A 16,693-nucleotide genomic window follows, 5' to 3' on the forward strand; every position below is an offset into this window, starting at 1 on the left:
TTTCTTACTCGTACTTCTTGTTTTTCCGATTCCTCGCTGTCCTATTCTGACTCTTTCAGTCCAATCCGCGGATAGAAAAGATGCAATAGACTTAATCACACGACGTGAACATGCGATCTAGGTGACGCGGGCCGCTTCGGTGGGTCCCAGCGCGCCCAACGGGAAAAACGCCACGAAAGACCATCTTCGGGTTGTAATTTGAGCGTCTCCGTCTCTAAGACCGAGATACTTGCTGTAGGTATCGAGAGGAGCTTCGCGTGAGTAGGCTGAAGCTCCCGTAACTTTTAGCCGATCGAAAGTTTTGTCCATTTGAAACTTCAGCTCCTGTTCCTCCGATCCGCAATTCGAGAGACAAAACAATAAAGAATTCATTCACTGTTGGGTGCGATCATACCAGCACTAATGCACCGGATCCCATCAGAACTCCGAAGTTAAGCGTGCTTTAGCGAGAGCAGAACTAGGATGTGTGACCTCTTGGGAAGTCCTCGTGTTGCACCCTTTTTTTCATTAATTTCTTTTTATCTTACTCGTACTTCTTGTTCTTTCGATTCCTCGTCGTCCTATTTCCGACTCTTTTAGTCCAATCCGCGGATAGAAAAGATGCAATATACTGAATCATACGATGTGAACGTGCGATCTGGGTGACGCGGGCCGCTTCAGTGGGTCCCAGTGCGACGTATGGGAAAAATGCTCCGAAAGACCATCTTCATTTTGGAATTTGAGCGTCTCCATCTCTTTAACCGATATACGCGCTATAAGTATCGAGTGGAGCTTCGCGTGAGCAGGCTAAAGCTTCAGTAACTCCCAGGTGATCGAAAGTTATGTCCGTTTGAAACTGCAGCTCCTGTTCCTCTGATCCGCAATTCGAGAGACAACAAAATAATGAATTCATTCTTTTTTGGGTGCGATCATACCAGCACTAATGCACCGGATCCCATCAGAACTCCAAAGTTATGCGTGCTTGGGCAAGAGCAGTACTAGGATGGGTGACCCCCTGGGAAGTCCTCGTGTTGCACCCCTTTTTTTTATTAGTTTCTTTTTTTTCTTACTCGTACATCTTGTTCTTCCGATTCCTCTCCGTCGTATTTCCGACTCTTTAAGTCAGATCCGCGGATAGAAAATATGCAATAGACTGAATCACACGACGTGAACGTACGATCTGGGTGACGCGAGCCACTTCGGTGGGTCCCAGCGCGCCCTACGGGAAAAATGCCCCCAAAGACCATCTTTGGGTTTGAATTTGAGCTTCTCCGTCTCTTAGACCGAGATGCGCGCTGTAGGTATTGAGAAGAGCTTCGCGTGAGCAGGCTGAAGCTCCCATAACTCTCAGCAAATCGAAAGTTATGTCCGTTTGAAACTGCAGCTCCTGTTCCTCCGATCCGCAATTCGAGAGACAAAACAATAAATAATTCATTCACAATTGGGAGCAATCATACCAGCACTAATGCACCGGATCCCATCAGAACTCCAAAGTTATGCGTGCTTCGGCAAGAACAGTACTAGGATGGGTGACCCCCCGGGAAGTCCTCGTGTTGCACTCCTTTTTATATTAGTTTCTTTTTTTCTTACTCGTACATTTTGTTCTTCCGATTCCTCTCCGTCCTATTTCCGACTCTTTCAGTCAAATCCGCGGATAGAAAAGATGCAATAGACTGAATCACATGACGTGAACGTGCGATCTGGGTGACGCAGGCCACTTAGGTGGGTCCCAGCGCGCCCTACGGGAAAAATGCCCCCAAAGACCATCTCCGGGTTTGAATTTGAGCTTCTCCGTCTCTTAGATCGAGATACGCGCTGTAGGTATCGAGAAGAGCTTCGCGTGAGCAGGCTGAAGCTCTCGTAACTCTTAGCAGATCGAAAGTTATGTCCGTTTGAAACTGCTGCTCCTGTTCCTCCGATCCGCAATTCGAGAGACAAAACAATAAAGAATTCATTCAATGTTGGGTGCTATCATACCAGCACTAATGCACCGGATCCCATTAGAATTTTTTTTTTCTTACTCGTACTTCTTATTTTTCCGATTCCTCGCCGTCCTATTTCCGACTCTTTCAGTCAAATCCTCGGATAGAAAAGATGCAATAGACTTAATGTGATCGTGCGATCTGGGTGACGCGGGCCGCTTCGGTGGGTCCCAGTGTAAGAGTGGGTGCCCAGTGAGCCAACTGTGTGGCTATGGGCTTTGTTGACTCTTTGTATAAACAATCTTTTGTTTAATATTATTTACACTTTTATGGCAATGACTTTATATTACTTCATATTGTTATATTATGATATACTATTGTTGTTTTGATAAAGACCTTGAATATACTATAGTGTATGTAAGATGTGGTAGAACATGGAGATGTCTATCATGAAATACATCTTATAGTCACTGTATATTCTAAAACCGTTCCTAGTCGATTGAGCCGTCCGATAATAAGGATAAGGATCGCTCGAGTTTGAGACTAGCATTTGCGATGCGGAGTACCACGTTTCATTGGTAGGGAACATGGAGATGTTCGAAGCATGCAAATGGATATTCATAGGATGAATAGTCGAACTACCCTATCCGGACTTTCCAAGTGGTTATCACTTATCGAGTGGATAAAAGTCCGCGGTTTTGGTTGTACACCATTAGTCCTTACGACTTGAAACATCATGGAGACTCTATATGCTAGTACTGTGCTTTGACTCGTTTACCGACTCTGAGGGGGTCATCAGGTGTCGAGATTGGGTACAGTTACGACACATATAGGAGTCAATGCATTGTTGTCAAGGATTCACCACATACTTGCGAGTGTGGATATCCTATGCGATCTGAGGAGATATTAGTGTGACAAATCTCTGGCCAGAGTACTTGATGTGATTTAAGAAATGGTTTCTTAGTAGCACATGCGATGTCACTAATTTGATCTTCAAGATGCATTGCATAGTTATCGAATCTTGAGCGACTCTCGATATACCAATGGTTGTTGATTCGATCGGGATATATGTATGAAGGGACCGTACTGTACGTTAACCAAAATCTACTGGTTCTTGTAGGCACTATCAGTGATACCTAGGGAATCATGGGGCGATGTTGCTAGGCGCTTTACCATGATTCGTTGGGCAAGTCGGAAAGTGTTGTTCCGAGTCACAAGGATTTGTGAGCCCACGGCTAGCTGTATCCCTGAACCATTGAGGGTCACACAGTGTAATGGAGTTTTAATCCCCGTTGAGATAGTTAAATTTAAAGAGTTAAATTTAATGAACTAAGGAGTTGGACTTCTTAAATAAGAGTAAGGGAGTAGGATTTCCTAAAATGACATAGGGATGGACATTTTTGGAAACCACTGAATTCGGATTCAGGAAAATTTATTTTGACTTTAAAACGTGCAGAAATGGTTTCTGTGCACATTGGTGAAATCGTTTCATCAATCGGAGTCACGATGAATTTTATATTAATTTCTGAACGAGCGGGCTTTGCTTGTCGGGCCCCAGCTTATGACTAATGGGCCCTAAGGTGTTAGTGGCCTGCATTATAAATAAGTTATTTCAGTACAGAAATTACACACGATAGCTCATTATTTTGAGAAGCAAAAATCGAAAACCCTAGCCTCTCAAAGTGATAATCGGCCGTCCCCTTCCTTGCTCTGCCCGAGAAAATTCCGGTCTGTGATTTTGAATCGCAGTAAGGAATAACGAATCAGATTCGTGTATTCTCTTCGCAGAAAACTTCTGATAGATTTTCTAGTGCAATCTATCAGAGGGATTAAACCTCTGTTCGTTTAACCTGATTGAAGGCGTTCATCGGTTCCAGGGAGAGACAACAAGAGCAGAATTGTTCTGTTGGTGTCCATTAATCTCGTTGCGAGATTTGAGGTAAAATTTATTTAATTGTTATTTAAATTTTACACACACGTAATTCAATCGATGAACGGTTGATACCCATACCATGGAAACGTTCCATGAAAAATTTTTAAACTTCCGCTGCACCGGGTATCAATCGTAATTGGTCTGGGAACTCGCCAGTGTCCAACAGTGGTATCAGAGCCAGGTTGCTCAGATCAATCGATTGAATTAATCAATTGTACAAAATTTTTGAGTCTCGGTTTATGAAACAAAATAAATATTTTTAAATAAAAATTTTTTTTTCGGGGCAAAACCCGGGCAGCGATTGGATCGCTGCCCGGTGGGGCAGCAATTGTTGCTGCCCCGGGCGGCGCACGGCGCCGCCCAAAGGGGGCGCACGGCGCCGCCCAGGGCGGCGACCGTCGCCGCCCAGGGGCGGCGCTCGGCGCCGCCCAGGGCGACGCACGGCGCCGCCCAGCGGCGGCGCCAGGCGCCGCCAGGGCAGCAAACGTTGCTGCCCTAAGGGGGCAGCCGGGCTGCCCCCGGCCCGCGCCCCGGGTGCGGGCCGGCCCGGGAGTGTCCCGGGCGGCCCGCGGGAAAAATTATATTTTTAATTTTAATATTTAAAATTTTATTTTTGGTCCGGTCAAAAATTGTTTTTGATTGGTTCACGAGATTTCGGATCGAATTGTTCGAGTCCGTAAATTTTAAAATTGATTTTGGATAAATTTGAATTTTTGGAAAATTTTAATATTTTATCCGTAAATTGAATTTTGAAATCAATTATTTTGGTACAATTGATGATAAGATATGATCTTATGATATATTAGATAAAATATGATTTTATTTGTAAAATTGGATTTTATAGATAAAATATGATTTTATTTGATATGGAGATAAAATATGATTTTATATGTGAAATGTGATTTTATATATAAAATATGATTTTATCTTGTTTAAATTTGAATTGCCACAGCATGTTATCCAATAAATTAATTTTGAATTAAATGTTATTGGATAAGGATGATCGATTGCCATGACCAATTTTGTAGGTGTATGTTAGGAATTTACATTTTGTCTTTATTGTTGTTGGTTTTATTAATGGGCCTGGTTTATGGCCCGATATGAATGTCATATGTAATAAAAGTGGGCTTGGTTTATAGCCCGTTCCCACCCCCTAAAAATGTATCCCCTACTTGTCATTGTTATTTATTGTAAATACATTAGATATAGTGGGAGATCAAGATTTGAAGATGGTGGGCCCAGCAGACAATGAAGACTGAAGAAATGTAAATTGGAAGCATATGTAATAGGATTGCATTTGCATACTGCATATTACCTAGGATTGGACTAAGACCCGTGATTGGCAACCACGGGTCAATTAGAAATGGAATCGATCATCCTATATAATATGTGATATTATGATTGTATGCATGTTTAGACATAAATTGCGTGAATCCGGCAATGCATGCAATAAATTAAATATGATGAGACAAATATTTTTATAAATAAAAATCCCTCATTTTAAATATGATTTAAAATTTATATCAAGATAAATAAAGGAAATTTAAATATTGTTTAAATGTTCCTACCTTCCATCAACGGTCAATGTATGTGATGCTACCCGCGGATACGGTCCGGCTCATATTATTGGGGGGGCCCGTCCGTCGGAAAGCTGTACATTGGATCGACAAATGTTGTAAGTTGGGTGGAACTCCCATGGGATCGGCTCATATTATTGGGGGATCCACATGGCGACCGTCCATCACAACTTAATATTGATGGGTCATCTTGACATGTCACTTTAAACGGCGTCATATTATTGGGCCCTTATTGGACATGAGGTAAATACATGGGGTTGCTTTGGAAGCAATTGGGCTCTACCTTTTGAGAATTATGGTTGGCTGATATTATTCGGGACCATAAGTTTGTCAATTGGACTCCATGTTCTCACTAAGGAAAAAGTTTCCCGTTTTCACTAGAGGGTGGTGAAATCGTTAAAATAGTGGGAGTGAGATTCATAAAATTAAATTCGCCTATTTTATGTCTTAGTAAATTGTTAAACAATCATTGATATATGTCTGTTTTTCCTTTTCAGTATTTCATACAATGAATTCGCGAAATCCTTTATTCTCGATCCTCGAACAAAACAAGCTGACTGGCGCCAACTATACGGAATGGTTCCGGAAGTTGAAGATTGTCTTAACTTCGGAGAAAATGCTCTACGTGTTAGAGAAAGCACCTCCGAAGGAAGCACCAGCTGACATAAGTCCGGAGGAATTGGCCAAACTTGATGCATGGTGCGACCATGACATCAAGACCAAATGCTATATGCAAGCCTCGATGTCTGATGAACTCCAGAGGCGATTTGAGGACACGGTGAATGCTGCTGACATTCACACGCAACTCAAGGAACTTTTTGGGGCTCAGTCGAGGGCTGAAAGGTTCTCTACTGTTAAGGAGTTGATGACGTGCCGCATGCGTGAAGGGACTTCGGTCCGTGATCATGGGGTACGAGTGATTTGGCTCATACAGAAGTTAGCGACCCTTGATTTGGTGTTGGAGCATGAACTCAATGTGGACTTGCTGCTTCTATCTCTTCCTTCTTCATTTGATGGATTCGTGATAAATTTTAATATGAACAAGATAGAGGCCACCCTTGAAGAGATGGTCAATATGCTCGTTACATATGAATCCACACTTAAGAAGGATAAGCCAGCTTTCTTGGTGGGCTCCTCATCTTCTGCTAAGAAGGGGCCAAGTATGAAGGGCAAGAAACGTTCTGCCCCACCCAAGAAAGTGGAACCCGAGAAGAAGCAAAAGACAAAGGCTTCAAACGATGGAAAATCCAAGGATGTTTGCCATTACTGCAAGAAGCCGGGTCATTGGAAGCGCAACTGCAAGGAGTATCTTTAGCAGTTGGGAACTGCAAAGGGTATGTTCTATATCGAAATAAACATGTCACTTAATACAACTTCTTGGTATTGGATACCGGATGTGGTTCTCACATTTGCAATGATTTGCAGGTGATGACAAGAAGTCGCAGGCTTAGAATGGGTGAGACCCAGCTGAGGCTCGGGAATGGTTCCAGAGTTGAAGCTACGGCCATTGGAGATGTTTGTTTGATTTTGCAGAATGGTTTTAAATTATTGTTGAGAGATGTTTTATTTGTGCCAGATTTAATTAAAAACATTATTTCTATTTCTATGCTTGATAGAGATGGTTATTCTTGTAATTTTGTGAATGGGATTTGCAGTATTTACAAGAATGAATGTTTAATTGGAAATGGACAACTTGAAAACGATCTATATAATTTAAAACTAAAAGACGTTCCAGTAAATTGTATTGACAAACCGGCGACAACAAACAAAAGGAAAAACGATAGTCAAAACCCGGCAAACCTTTGGCACGCTAGACTAGGTCATATTTCCTCAAGGAGGATGAACAAGCTAGTGGAGAGGGCATGTTTGATATGTCTGATATTAACTCTCTACCTACTTGTGAATCCTGCCTAAAAGGGAAAATGACTAAATCCCCTTTTAAGGGGAAACCTGAGCGTAGTCAAAATCTGTTGGATTTGATCCATACAGATGTTTGTGGTCCATTTAGAGTAGGGACTCAACATGGCCACACCTACTTCATTACCTTTACTGATGATTATTCAAGGTATGGGTATTTATATTTAATGAAATATAAGTCTGAAGCATTTGAAAAGTTCAAAGAATTCAAGGCTGAAGTAGAAAACAAGCTGGGTAAAAGTATTAAAGCACTTCGATCGGATCGAGGTGGAGAATACTTGAGTACCGAGTTTTTGGACTATCTGAAAGAGAATGGGATTCTCTCTCAGTGGACTCCTCCTATGACACCACAGCTTAATGGTGTATCGGAGCGTCGTAATCGAACTTTGTTGGACATGGTTCGATCTATGATGAGCTTCACTGAGCTTCCACCTTCGTTTTGGGGCTATGCGCTTGAAACGGCGGTATTGTTGTTGAACAACGTCCACACTAAAGCAGTGGACAAAACACCATACGAGTTATGGAATGGCAAAGCTCCTAAGTATTCGTACTTGAGGATTTGGGGATGTCCAGCTTACGTGAAGCGGACAGTGGGAGATAAGTTGGATAGTCGATCCAGCTTGTGTTATTTTGTGGGGTATCCGAAGAATTCAATCGGATATTATTTCTATTATCCTGCTGAAACAAAGGTGTTTGTTTCACGGAATGCCACCTTCTTGGAGAAGGAGTTCTTATTGGATAAGAAAGGCGAGATGATGGAACTCGAAGAAGTTCGAGAAGAACCCGAAATACAAAATAACGATCCCACACCTCAGGAACCATTGCTGGACACGCCTGCACCTAGAAGATCCGAGAGGACTTCTAGACCTCCAGTTCGATATGGTCTTCTTCTTGAAGAGGGTCAAGATGAACCCGACATTGGATGTGATCCAAGAAGCTTCAAGGAAGCAATTTCTGATGCGGATTCGAATTTATGGCTTGAAGCTATGCAGTCAGAATTGGATTCGATGCATACTAACCAAGTCTGGACTTTAGTGGATCCTCCCGATGGAATTGTTCCAATAGGGTGTAAATGGATCTACAAAAGAAAGCTTGGGCCTGATGGTAAGGTATTGACCTACAAGGCGCGATTGGTGGCTAAAGGTTATACTCAAAGGCAAGGAGTTGACTATGACGAAACCTTTTCACCAGTTGCAATGTTCAAGTCCATAAGAATCCTTATTGCCATAGCTGCATGGTATGACTATGAGATATGGCAAATGGATGTGAAGACTGCTTTTCTTAATGGAGACATTAAGGAAGAAATCTATATGAAGCAGCCTGAGGGGTACACATCCATGGGAAGCGAGCATAAGGTATGCAAGCTTCAGAGATCAATTTATGGTCTAAAACAAGCATCAAGAAGTTGGAACCAGAAATTTGATGAAACAATTAAAGACTTTGGTTTCATCAAGAACCCGGAGGAACCTTGCGTGTACAAGAAAGTAGTTAAGGATGCGGTGACATTCTTAGTACTTTATGTTGATGACATCCTACTCATTGGGAATGATGTAGGGATGTTGCAGTCAACAAAGATATGGTTATCAGGTAGATTTTCGATGAAGGATTTGGGTGAGGCATCCTACATTCTTGGGATACAGATCTATAGGGATAGATCTAAGAGAATGATAGGACTCACTCAATCAACCTACATCGATACCATATTGAAACGGTTTTCAATGGATGGGTCCAAGAGAGGACATCTACCCATGTGTCATGGAGTTTCTCTATCCAAGTCTATGTGTCCCAAGACTGATGCAGAGATAGAGAATATGACACATGTACCATATGCGTCAGCTATAGGTAGTATCATGTATGGGATGATATCTACCAGACCGGATGTAGCATTTGCTCTGAGTGTCACGAGCAGATATCAGTCTAATCCTGGTCAGATGCATTGGAAAGCCGTGAAGGACATTCTTAAGTACTTGCGAAGGACTAAGAATATGTTCATGGTTTATGGAGGACGAGAACTCAAACTGGAAGGCTATACCGACTCTAGCTTCCAAAGTGATGTGGATGACTCGAAGTCAACCTCTGGATTTGTGTTCATGCTCAATGGCGGTGCTGTCTCTTGGAAGAGTTCCAAGCAGGACACCACAGCGGATTCCACCACTGAGGCTGAATACATTGCAGCATCAGCTGCTGCTAAAGAGGCCGTTTGGATGAGGAATTTCGTCCAAGAGTTGGGCGTCATTCCTGAATTTGTTGGTCCAGTCCCGGTGTACTGCGACAACACGGGTGCCGTTGCTCAAGCAAAGGAACCAAGGTCTCATCAAAGATCCAAACACGTACTGAGGAAATACCACATAATCCGGGAGATTGTGGAAAGAGGAGACATCAGTGTCGAACGAGTGGCCTCTGCAGACAATATCGCTGATCCACTTACTAAGCCTTTTCCAGGACCATTGTTTGACAAACATCGCGAAGCAATGGGTCTACGTAGTATGACTAGTTGGCTATAGGGCAAGTGGGAGATTGTAAGAGTGGGTGCCCAGTGAGCCAACTGTGTGGCTATGGGCTTTGTTGACTCTTTGTATAAACAATCTTTTGTTTAATATTATTTACACTTTTATGGCAATGACTTTATATTACTTCATATTGTTATATTATGATATACTATTGTTGTTTGATAAAGACCTTGAATATACTATAGTGTATGTAAGATGTGGTAGAACATGGAGATGTCTATCATGAAATACATCTTATAGTCACTGTATATTCTAAAACCGTTCCTAGTCGATTGAGCCGTCCGATAATAAGGATAAGGATCGCTCGAGTTTGAGACTAGCATTTGCGATGCGGAGTACCACGTTTCATTGGTAGGGAACATGGAGATGTTCGAAGCATGCAAATGGATATTCATAGGATGAATAGTCGAACTACCCTATCCGGACTTTCCAAGTGGTTATCACTTATCGAGTGGATAAAAGTCCGCGGTTTTGGTTGTACACCATTAGTCCTTACGACTTGAAACATCATGGAGACTCTATATGCTAGTACTGTGCTTTGACTCGTTTACCGACTCTGAGGGGGTCATCAGGTGTCGAGATTGGGTACAGTTACGACACATATAGGAGTCAATGCATTGTTGTCAAGGATTCACCACATACTTGCGAGTGTGGATATCCTATGCGATCTGAGGAGATATTAGTGTGACAAATCTCTGGCCAGAGTACTTGATGTGATTTAAGAAATGGTTTCTTAGTAGCACATGCGATGTCACTAATTTGATCTTCAAGATGCATTGCATAGTTATCGAATCTTGAGCGACTCTCGATATACCAATGGTTGTTGATTCGATCGGGATATATGTATGAAGGGACCGTACTGTACGTTAACCAAAATCTACTGGTTCTTGTAGGCACTATCAGTGATACCTAGGGAATCATGGGGCGATGTTGCTAGGCGCTTTACCATGATTCGTTGGGCAAGTCGGAAAGTGTTGTTCCGAGTCACAAGGAGTTGTGAGCCCACGGCTAGCTGTATCCCTGAACCATTGAGGGTCACACAGTGTAATGGAGTTTTAATCCCCGTTGAGATAGTTAAATTTAAAGAGTTAAATTTAATGAACTAAGGAGTTGGACTTCTTAAATAAGAGTAAGGGAGTAGGATTTCCTAAAATGACATAGGGATGGACATTTTTGGAAACCACTGAATTCGGATTCAGGAAAATTTATTTTGACTTTAAAACGTGCAGAAATGGTTTCTGTGCACATTGGTGAAATCGTTTCATCAATCGGAGTCACGATGAATTTTATATTAATTTCTGAACGAGCGGGCTTTGCTTGTCGGGCCCCAGCTTATGACTAATGGGCCCTAAGGTGTTAGTGGCCTGCATTATAAATAAGTTATTTCAGTACAGAAATTACACACGATAGCTCATTATTTTGAGAAGCAAAAATCGAAAACCCTAGCCTCTCAAAGTGATAATCGGCCGTCCCCTTCCTTGCTCTGCCCGAGAAAATTCCGGTCTGTGATTTTGAATCGCAGTAAGGAATAACGAATCAGATTCGTGTATTCTCTTCGCAGAAAACTTCTGATAGATTTTCTAGTGCAATCTATCAGAGGGATTAAACCTCTGTTCGTGGACCTGATTGAAGGCGTTCATCGGTTCCAGGGAGAGACAACAAGAGCAGAATTGTTCTGTTGGTGTCCATTAATCTCGTTGCGAGATTTGAGGTAAAATTTATTTAATTGTTATTTAAATTTTACACACACGTAATTCAATCGATGAACGGTTGATACCCATACCATGGAAACGTTCCATGAAAAATTTTTAAACTTCCGCTGCACCGGGTATCAATCGTAATTGGTCTGGGAACTCGCCAGTGTCCAACACCCAGCGCGTCCTACGGGAAAAACGCCACGAATGACCATCTCCGGGTTGTAATTTGAGCATCTCCGTATCTTAGACCGAGATACTTGCTGTAGGTATCGAGAGGAGCTTTGCGTGAGCAGGCTGAAGCTCCCTTAACTCTTAGCCGATCGAAAGTTATGTCCGTTTGAAACTGCAGCTCCTGTTCCTCCGATCCGCAATTCGAGAGACAAAATAAGAAAGAATTCATTCACTGTTAGGTGCGATCATACCAGCACTAATGCACCGGATCCCATCAGAATTCCGAATTTAAGCGTGCTTGGGCGAGAACAGTACTAGGATGGGTGACCCTTTGGGAAGTCCTCGTGTTGCACCCCTTTTTTCATTAATTTCTTACTCGTACTTCTTGTTCTTTTGATTTCTCGCCATCCTATTTCCAACTCTTTCAGTCCAATCCGCGGATATAAAAGATGCAATAAACTGAATCATACGATGTGAACGTGCGATCTGGGTGACGCGGGCCGCTTCAGTGGGTCCCAGCGCGACATACGGGAAAAATGCCCCGAAAGACCATCTCCATTTTGGAATTTGAGCGTCTCCGTCTCTTTAACCGATATACGCACTATAGGTATTGATAAGTGCATTTTATGCGCTTATATTGCTTAGTATTTAGCTTGAATCTTGTGTTTGATTGGTAGGTATTATGTGATGTTATGTTGTTTTTGTTGGATGAAGGCAAGAAGAGCCTTGGATTTGATTTGATGGATTTAAGCTAGAAAGAATGGAAGAAAAATCAAAGATCAAGACTTGAAAGATGAAGAGAAGAAGAAAATACGAAGCGAAGGCGCGCCCGCGCATCAATATCGCGCGCCCGTGCCGCTCTGAATATTGTGAAAAGCGTACATCAGGCGATCTCGAGCAGTAATACCTAGCGCCCACGCGATGGTCTGTAGCAAACAAGGAATTTATGTGTGGGAGTGGAGCGCCCGCGCAGGAATTTGGCGCGCTCGCGCCACTCTGAAGAATGCAAGATGTGAAGAAGCCACGCGCCCGCGCCATTCCATTGTGCGCATGCGCCATCGTGCGCAGACTTATTTTTGGAAGAGTTTTATGCTTTGGAAACTCTGGTTTTAATTCCTAGGCTTATCTTTGGACAATTTGTTGCCAAGATATAAGTCTTTTATTAAGTTTTAAAAAGAAAAGACGCAGACTTTCAATTGGAGTGGAAGATTTATCTCTTGCAAAGACTAGGTTTTTTCTGAGAATTCTGCCTTTTATTATTATTTTTATTTTGTTCTTCATGAATTGTGTTGGCTAGTTCTTAATACTTGGTTAAGGAAGACGAAACCCTTGATTAATTTATTCGTGAGATTTATGTTTTACAGAATTTGATTATTGTTGAGTATCAATAATTATTCTGATTTATTTCATGATTGTATATTTGATTATTAGCTTGATCACCTGATAATTCTTATATAAAATCTATTGCTAAATTGGAGTTTGAATCCGTAATTGTTTGAATTATCTGATTTGTGAAGCAACTGCAATTAATAATCGTCTGCTTGTGAGATTAGGAATTGTAGGGATAATAATTGACTAGGCTAAATTCATCCGCTTGTGTATGGGTTGTCTAGATTTATCAGTTTTACTAGTTTGCATGCTATCGTGGGTTTAAATCTAATCGCTTGTATTAGGTTAATTCATTGGTAAGGGTTATCTTAGAACGCTTGTGTCTAGTTAACTACAATTAAGGTGAAACAGGAATTTAATTTCCAATGATGAATATTCAACATGATTAAATATTTTTAGATAATCGATGATCGAACGAATGATATCAAGGGTGTAGTTGACCAAAACCAAGGCTTGTCTCTTATTGAATTTTCCGTTGTGATTTAATTGTGTTTGGTAATTGATAGAATTGCATTCATAATTGAGTAAATTTCAAACCAAAAACCCCATTTTCACTATTTTCGTATTTTTAAAGAACACGGAATTTTACCTTTCCTCGTGGGAACGATCCCTACTCACACTACTGCATGTTTTTATTTATCTGAGTGAGTCGGGTAATTTGGGCGTACACGATAAGCGCTACCAAATTTTGGCGCCGTTGCCGGGGATCGGTGTTAAATTTTTTTTTTGTGTTCTTTTTAATTTTTTTTTTATCTCTCTCTCTGTCTCTTCTTTATCTCTAGTACCTCTCCCATCGTTCATGCTTTCAGGTGATTCTTCATCTGAAGAAGAAGTCCCCTACGACCCGGAAATGGAAAGGACTTTGTACAGGTGTAGGCGAGAAGCTCGTAAAAGACAAGAAGAAGAAGAGATGGCTGCTAATGCGAACCTGAGCCTCAGACAATTGGGCACTCCAGATTTGAATCAGCAACCCTTATGCATTACTTTTTCCCCCTTAGAAAGTAATGCTATATTCGAATTGAAATATGGATTAATTCACTTGTTGCCTTCTTTTCATGATATTGCAGGTGAAGATCCTCACAAGCACTTGATGGAATTCCATGTCGTATGCACCAGCATGAAACCACATGGAGTAACAGAGGAGCAGATCCAACTTCGAGCCTTTCCTTTCTCTTTGAAGAGTGCTGCTAAGGATTGGCTATAATACTTGCCCTCTGGATCGATCACAGTCTTGACTGACATGAAAACAATTTTTCTCGAAAAATATTTTCCAGCGTCGAGAGCAGAAAACATCAGGAAATAGATCTATGGAATCAAGCAGATGACGGGGGAATCACTTCACGAGTATTGGGAACGGTTCAAAAAGCTATGCGCTAGTTGCCCGCAACATCAGATAAGTGAAAAACTCTTAATTCAATATTGCTATGAAGGTTTACTACCTCATGACAGGAGTATGCTGGATGCGGCTAGTGGAGGAGTTTTTGTGGACAAAACTCCGGTGCAAGCAAGGAACTTAATAGAAAATATGGCTGCCAATTCTCAGCAATTTGGCACCAACATAATTGATCATGCACCCAGGAGAAACAACGAGGTAAATTTCTCTTCCCTTGACCAGCAATTAATTGAATTAACGACTCTTGTGCGTCACATGGCTGTAGGGAATGGACAGACTGCGAAGGCATGTGGCATCTGCGCTGCAATAGGACACGCCACTGATATGTGTCCTACACTTCAAGAGGACTCAGTTGAATAGGTAAACGCTACTGGCGGATTTCCTGGACCACCACAACGGAAGTATGATCCGTATTCCAACACGTACAATTCTGGTTGGAAGGATCATCCCAATCTTAGATACGGGAATCAACAAAAAAATCAACCTGGACCTCAGGCTCCACCGCAAAATCAAGCTTTTAGGCCACCCTTTCAACCACAACAGCAGCGCCCTCAAATTCCTACACCAGGTGAGTTTCTTGAAAAGATAGTTAAGGATCTTGCAACTAACACTTTGACCTTCCAACAGGACACCCGGGCAAGTATCCAAAACTTAACTACTCAAATGGGACAGCTCGCTACAACAATCAACAAGCTGGAAGCACAAAATTCCAGCAGTCTTCCATCTCAAACTGTGGTGAACCCAAGAGAGAACGCAAGTGCAATAACTCTAAGAACTGGGAAGGAATGAAGGTGAAGGAGAAAGAAGTTGAGGTTGAGCCCAAAGAGAAGCTAAAAGAAGAAGAAGAGCAAAAGGTAAGTGAAGAAAAAGCATCCAAAGATGAAGCGCCAAGAGGTAAGTTCCGTCCTTTATCTGAATATAAGCCTGTTGCCCATTTTCCCTTAGAACTTAAGGACTCTAGGAAAGGTGAGGGGATTAAGGAGCTCTATGAAACTTTTCATAGATGTGAGGTTAATATTCCATTGCTAGATGCTATTAAACAGGTACCTCGATAAGCAAAGTTTTTGAAGGAGTTGTGCACAGCAAAGAGGAAACAGACATTGAAGGGTTGTCAGAAAGTGGAATTAGGTGAGAATGTATCTGCAGTGATCCAAAGAAAATTACCCGCCGAATGCAAGGATCCAGGTATGTTCTCCATCCCATGTACTATAGGAAATATTAGACTTGAAAAATCCATGTTAGATCTAGGAGCATCAATTAATGTTATGTCATACTCTATTTATGCATCCTTGAAACTTGGCCCATTGAATAAGACTGGAATTGTCATACAATTAGCTGATAGGTCTAATGCATATCCTAGGGGAGTAGTCGAAGATGTGTTAGTGCAACTGAATGAGTTGGTTTTTCCTGCCGATTTTTATGTGCTAGACATGAAAAACGGTGATCATAATAGTCCTATTTTGTTAGGCAGACCATTTTTGAAAACTTCCTGATAGTAGTTTTTTGTTTGCATTTTTAGTGTCGCTTTGTTAAGTGTTTTGCATGCATTTTGTGTCATTATTCATGTTTTATTTTAGTTTTACTTTATGTCATGCATTGAGCTTCTTAACTTAGTTTTTACTCATTGTGTAGGAATTACATTGTTTTGATTAAAGAAATCGAAGTGCGTCCATGCGTCCAAAGAAAGCAGCGAAGCAGATTTTTCATCATGAAAGCATGCGCTCGATCCTGGCATTTTCCCAGATCGAGCGCGGTCATGAAATTTTCAAGACAGTAGGATTCTCAAATGTTTTGCGCTCGATCGGGTGGAAGTCCCGGATCGAGCGAGATCAAGGAATTTTCGAGGCAGAAGGTTGCCCAGTTTTGCGCGCTCGATCCTAACATTTTCTCTGATCGAGCGCGCGAGTCTATTGCGGGAAAAAGTTGTAATTTTGGAAACTCTTTTAATTAAGGCTCTAGACTTTTATTTGATTTTTAAGTCAGTTTTAGGGAGATTATCAGAGGATTCTACACGCTTAGAACGCGAAGAACTCTCTGTGGACGGCTAGGTTTTCATCTATCTTTTCTTATTTTTATTTTCTCTCATGAATTTTTGTAGAGAATTCATGAGTATTGTTGGCTAAAAACTTTAATACTTGGTTGATGTAGACGAAGCCCTTGATTTTACTTATTCATGAGATTTTGATTTTTAATGTTTGATTTTTA

At 41.6% G+C, this 16,693-nt stretch overlaps 4 non-coding genes across 4 annotated transcripts; all 4 read left to right on the plus strand.

Annotated features, from left to right (window-relative positions):
* The first annotated feature begins 380 nt into the window (after positions 1-380).
* On the plus strand, positions 381-499 carry LOC140869141 (5S ribosomal RNA). Its single transcript, XR_012146530.1, has one exon. It is a non-coding gene; the product is annotated as a 5S ribosomal RNA (ribosomal RNA).
* A 401-nt stretch (positions 500-900) lies between these two features.
* Positions 901-1,019, plus strand: LOC140870485 (5S ribosomal RNA). Its single transcript, XR_012147444.1, has one exon. It is a non-coding gene; the product is annotated as a 5S ribosomal RNA (ribosomal RNA).
* Positions 1,020-1,422: 403 nt separating this feature from the next.
* On the plus strand, positions 1,423-1,541 carry LOC140869170 (5S ribosomal RNA). The gene has a single exon (XR_012146558.1). It is a non-coding gene; the product is annotated as a 5S ribosomal RNA (ribosomal RNA).
* Positions 1,542-11,943: 10,402 nt separating this feature from the next.
* LOC140868133 (5S ribosomal RNA) lies at positions 11,944-12,062 on the plus strand. The gene has a single exon (XR_012145565.1). It is a non-coding gene; the product is annotated as a 5S ribosomal RNA (ribosomal RNA).
* The last annotated feature ends 4,631 nt before the right edge of the window (positions 12,063-16,693 follow it).

Source organism: Henckelia pumila, chromosome 4 (assembly GCF_033568475.1).
Source record: "Henckelia pumila isolate YLH828 chromosome 4, ASM3356847v2, whole genome shotgun sequence".
Taxonomy (NCBI): Eukaryota; Viridiplantae; Streptophyta; class Magnoliopsida; order Lamiales; family Gesneriaceae; genus Henckelia; species Henckelia pumila.